Raw genomic sequence first — 6,289 nt, 5'->3', positions numbered from 1 at the left:
CAGCAGCTCCTCGGAGTGAAGCCGCTTTTTGAGCGTCAAACCAGCAGACTAATCCAACTAGCATAACCATGTCCCTGTGTCCTCTGTCCTCTTTTCTTATATATCATAATATCATCGTACGTACACAATATCATTATGTAGTGTAACGAGCCTGGGTTTATAAGCGCGGATAGCGACTCTTTAGCCTGAACATGCTTTTGGGGCACAGTCAATAGCGCGCTGGACTTCGGGCTAGAAGGTTGAGGGTTCGAGGCCTGCTCCCTGCCTGTTTCATTACGTTACGTTTTACCATCGTTATATTTCTGTGCTACAGAAATTATCTGACAGCTCCAAACTCAATCAGAAGCTTTTCTAAGTTTTATTCAAGTAGTTTAATACATTTTATTCAAGTAGTATATTTGCCATTTGCAAGTACCTCTTAAAAGCAATATATAGGAATTATTCTTTGTAGCTCTCTCACATATAGTAGGCCTACATAGCACACAGAGGTATACAGTATAACAGTCACATGGAACAAATAAAACATTCCTAAAATCCTCTATGACGTCCTTTAATTTCAGCTCCAGGTTGATTCCACTGCACATCGCTGTTAGACACTGCGCTTCTTGTCTGTCTGTAGGCTGTCTCGTCGTTGTTATTGACGAGACTTATGACGTTTTTAGTCTCACAATGGATTCTGAGGACCCCCTTTTATTATAGTGCTGTGATAATACAAACATACAGCCTCCTTAATATCTAAACTAATTATTTGAAAGACTGAAGACGGAGAGTTCTGCATGAAAGATGTATTTTATTATTGTCAGTGACATGGCACACAACCATTGGTTGATGCAATGTGGCGTGTCAATTGTAGGCGGCTGGCTCTGGTGACATGGCACACAACCATTGGTTGAGGCAATGTGGCGTGTCAATTGTAGACGGCCTCGTAGGATTTCAGTGGGCGGGGCTACAGCGGAGCTCAGCATTTCCTCTGACTCTCTCTCCCCCCTCAGCTCTGCCGGTGTGTAAGGGGTGAAGTTGGCAATGGGAGCCGAGACTATCGCACAGTGCCAGTAGAGCGACGCCGATGAAGTGTGTATCAGTCATGCTGGTGGCTGGCAGCGACGGCAGAGCAGAGCGTGACATGCCAGTGTTTTTTTCCTGATGGGATGTGTTTTCTTGGTCTTGGATCCACGGAGTGATAGCAGAATGTTCCATTTATTCTATGGTTCTTTCCTTCCCGTCTTATTTCTGTCACCATGGCATGATCCAGAGCAGGGCGGTGTAACTGGTTGATTCAACATCACTGTTATAGTGATAGGAAGAGACACAGAGGATTTTGCAACAAGTGCAAGTAGGAAAACAGTCATTACACCTTTCCCCCTCATAATCAAGGCAGTTCTCTCTGGCAGTGTTCAAGCCTTAGCGGCAGTCAATCAGAGTGTTTCTGACTTCTGGCTGATTTGTTCTTCTTCTGATGATGATGACGGTTGGCAGGTCCTTTCTGGTTTCTTCGGACAGCTCAGAGTGTCAGTGAGTAGAGAGGCAGTGCTTGTTTTATAGTGACTTGTACTTCCATTCACTTACAAAAGTGAGACATACATTTCTCCAGTAGATTAGTGGTATGCTTCGCCCGGGTAGGATAACTGACTGTGTACTATTTTCTATCCAGAAGAGCTTGGTTTTATAGTGACTGACTTGACATTTGTCGGACAATTTAGCCGTGGTTGGATAAAACGGCTCCGTTGGATGTTCTGAACTCCCATAGACTTAACATTTTTCGGTTGGACGATTCAGCTGTGGTTGGATAAAACAGCCGTGGTTGGATGTTCTCATGTGAAAGACTCTCGTCCGCCGAGTTACAACCGAGATAGTAGAGCTGCTCATCGATTTGACTGGTGTCGTAACGCAGCCGTGTTCCTGCCTCTGACTGCCATCGTCCTCACAGAGCCCAGCCTATTTTCTCTGCCGGCAACACTACAGCAGCTCCTCGGAGTGAAGCCGCTTTTTGAGCGTCAAACCAGCAGACTAATCCAACTAGCATAACCATGTCCCTGTGTCCTCTGTCCTCTTTTCTTAAATATCATAATCTCATCGTACATACACAATATCATTATGTAGTGTAACGAGCCTGGGTTTATAAGCGCGGATAGCGACTCTTCAGCCTGAACATGCTTTTGGGGCACAGTCAATAGCGCGCTGGACTTCGGGCTAGAAGGTTGAGGGTTCGAGGCCTGCTCCCTGCCTGTTTCATTACGTTACGTTTTACCATCGTTATATTTCTGTGCTACAGAAATTATCTGACAGCTCCAAACTCAATCAGAAGCTTTTCTAAGTTTTATTCAAGTAGTTTAATACATTTTATTCAAGTAGTATATTTGCCATTTGCAAGTACCTCTTAAAAGCAATATATAGGAATTATTCTTTGTAGCTCTCTCACATATAGTAGGCCTACATAGCACACAGAGGTATACAGTATAACAGTCACATGGAACAAATAAAACATTCCTAAAATCCTCTATGACGTCCTTTAATTTCAGCTCCAGGTTGATTCCACTGCACATCGCTGTTAGACACTGCGCTTCTTGTCTGTCTGTAGGCTGTCTCGTCGTTGTTATTGACGAGACTTATGACGTTTTTAGTCTCACAATGGATTCTGAGGACCCCCTTTTATTATAGTGCTGTGATAATACAAACATACAGCCTCCTTAATATCTAAACTAATTATTTGAAAGACTGAAGACGGAGAGTTCTGCATGAAAGATGTATTTTATTATTGTCAGTGACATGGCACACAACCATTGGTTGATGCAATGTGGCGTGTCAATTGTAGGCGGCTGGCTCTGGTGACATGCACACAACCATTGGTTGAGGCAATGTGGCGTGTCAATTGTAGACGGCCTCGTAGGATTTCAGTGGGCGGGGCTACAGCGGAGCTCAGCATTTCTTCCGACTCTCTCTCCCGCCTCAGCTCTGCCGGTGTGTAAGGGGTGAAGTTCTCCTTCCGAATCTCTTTCCCCCCTCAGCTCTGCCGGTGTGTAAGGGGTGAAGTTGGCAATGGGAGCCGAGACTATCGCACAGTGCCAGTAGAGCGACGCCGATGAAGTGTGTATCAGTCATGCTGGTGGCTGGCAGCGACGACAGAGCAGAGCGTGACATGTCAGTGTTTTTTTCCTGATGGGATGTGTATTCTTGGTCTTGGATCCACGGAGTGATAGCAGAATGTTCCATTTATTCTATGGTTCTTTCCTTCCCGTCTTATTTCTGTCACCATGGCATGATCCAGAGCAGGGCGGTGTAACTGGTTGATTCAACATCACTGTTATAGTGATAGGAAGAGACACGGAGGATTTTGCAACAAGTGCAAGTAGGAAAACAGTCATTACACCTTTCCCCCTCATAATCAAGGCAGTTCTCTCTGGCAGTGTTCAAGCCTTAGCAGCAGTCAATCGGCGTGTTTCTGACTTCTGTCTGATTTGTTCTTCTTCTGATGATGACGGTTGGCAGCTCCCTTCTGGTTTCGTTTTACAGCTCAGAGTGTCAGTGAGTAGTGCTGGTTATATAGTGACTTGTATTTTATCCAGCCGAGGCCGTTTGATCCAACCGTGGCCGTTATATCCAACCGAGGCTGTTTCTCAGGTTTGGGCTAGGATGGAAATGAGTCAAACGACTTCAAGCTTTGACAACTTTGAAATAGTGGCCAGGGGAATAGTTCACTCTGGCACTGAGTTCGTGTAGTGGAGGCTCAGGATGGCTCTGCTTCGCGTAGTGGAAGCCCCTGGAAATTGACTACACATAAAACTTGTTCTTTTTTTATATTATGTTTTCATATTGACATACTCTGCCTTCCTAAATGTCTATTCTGTCCATGACTGAGGTGATATAATATTGAAATGTGAAAATAAAGACATGACTATAGTCTGGTTGGTATGTTTTTTTTTTATTCATCAAAGCGCATTGTACACATAAGCATACATAGATACGGTTTCGGGCTGGGATGGAAATGAGTGAACCGATTTCAAGCTTGGACAAGTTTAGAAAAAACAGTCACGGGAGATGTTCACTCTTGCATGGTCGCTGACAGACTGAGAGTGTTTTGGGTCTGAGACTATGAAGGGGCGGAGCTACCGTAGCTATCCAATCATAGCTGACTGGTACAGCCCACCACGCCTCTATTATCCGAACATGACTCTAGTATGCAGCTACGGCTGAGCTATCCAACAGTGGCCGATACAGATATCCACTCACGGCTGACTCGTCCAACCATGGCTTTATTCTGAAGTGTCCAACCGTGGCTCTATTATCTATTCCTAACCAACAATGAATCTCGAGAGCTGGAGAGGCGCCAAGTTCATGTAAGAGGAAGCCCCTGGCACTTCTCGGCTTCGGGCTGGGATCGAAATGAGTCAAATGACTTCAAGCTTTGACAACTTTGAAATAGTGGCCAGGGGAATAGTTCACTCTGGCACTGAGTTCGTGTAGTGGAGGCTCAGGATGGCTCTGCTTCGCGTAGAGGAAGCCCCTGGAAATTGACTACACATAAAACTTGTTCTTTTTTTATATTATGTTTTCATTTTGTCATACTCTGCCTTCCTAAATGTCTATTCTGTCAATGACCGAGGTGATATAATATTGAAATGTGAAAATAAAGACATGATTATATTCTGGTTGGTATGTTTTTTTTTTATTCATCAAAGCGCATTGTACACATAAGCATACATAGATACGATTTCGGGCTGGGATGGAAATGAGTGAACCGATTTCAAGCTTTGACAAGTTAAGAAAAAACAGTCACGGGAGATGTTCACTCTTGCATGGTCGCTGACAGACTGAGAGTGTTTTGGGTCTGGGACTATAAAGGGGCGGAGCTACCGTAGCTATCCAATCATAGCTGACTGGTACAGCCCACCACGCCTCTATTATCCAAACATGACTCTAGTATGCAGCTACGGCTGAGCTATCCAACAGTGGCCGATACAGCTATCCACTCACGGCTGACTCGTCCAACCTTGGTTGTATTCTGAAGTGTCCAACCGTGGCTCTATTATCTATTTCTAGCCAACAATGAATCTGTAGAGCTGGAGAGGCGCCAAGTTCATGTAGAGGAAGCCCCTGGCACTTCTCGGCTTTGCGCTGGGATCGAAATGAGTCAGATGACTTCAAGCTTTGACAACTTTGAAATAGTGGCCAGGGGAATAGTTCACTCTGGCACTGAGTTCGTGTAGTGGAGGCTCAGGATGGCTCTGCTTCGCGTAGAGAAAGCCTCTGGAAATTGACTACACATAAAACTTGTTCTTTTTTTATATTATGTTTTCATTTTGTCATACTCTGCCTTCCTAAATGTCTATTCTGTCAATGACCGAGGTGATATAATATTGAAATGTGAAAATAAAGACATGACTATATTCTGGTTGGTATGTTTTTTTTTTATTCATCAAAGCGCATTGTACACATAAGCATACATAGATACGATTTCGGGCTGGGATGGAAATGAGTGAACCGATTTCAAGCTTTGACAAGTTAAGAAAAAACAGTCACGGGAGATGTTCACTCTTGCATGGTCGCTGACAGACTGAGAGTGTTTTGGGTCTGGGACTATAAAGGGGCGGAGCTACCGTAGCTATCCAATCATAGCTGACTGGTACAGCCCACCACGCCTCTATTATCCAAACATGACTCTAGTATGCAGCTACGGCTGAGCTATCCAACAGTGGCCGATACAGCTATCCACTCACGGCTGACTCGTCCAACCTTGGTTGTATTCTGAAGTGTCCAACCGTGGCTCTATTATCTATTTCTAGCCAACAATGAATCTGTAGAGCTGGAGAGGCGCTAAGTTCATGTAGAGGAAGCCCCTGGCACTTCTCGGCTTCGCGCTGGGATCGAAATGAGTCAGATGACTTCAAGCTTTGACAACTTTGAAATAGTGGCCAGGGGAATAGTTCACCCTGGCACTGAGTTCGTGTAGTGGAGCCTCAGGACGGCTCTGCTTCGTGTAGAGGAAGCCCCTGGAAATTGACTACACATAAAACTTGTTCTTTTTTTATATTATGTTTTCATTTTGTCATACTCTGCCTTCCTATATGTCTATTCTGTCAATGACCGAGGTGATATATTATTGAAATGTGAAAATAAAGACATGACTATATTCTGGTCGGTATGTTTTTTTTTTTATTCATCAAAGCGCATTGTACACATAAGCATACATAGATACGGTTTCGCGCTGGGATGGAAATGAGTGAACCGATTTCAAGATTTGACAAGTTAAGAAAAAACTGTCATGGGAGATGTTCACTCTTGCATGGTCGCT

The sequence above is a fragment of the Salvelinus fontinalis genome, chromosome 5 (genome assembly GCF_029448725.1).
Source record: "Salvelinus fontinalis isolate EN_2023a chromosome 5, ASM2944872v1, whole genome shotgun sequence".
Lineage (NCBI taxonomy): Eukaryota > Metazoa > Chordata > Actinopteri > Salmoniformes > Salmonidae > Salvelinus > Salvelinus fontinalis.
The sequence above is the reverse complement of the archived record's forward strand: the minus strand, read 5'-3'. Positions refer to the sequence as shown.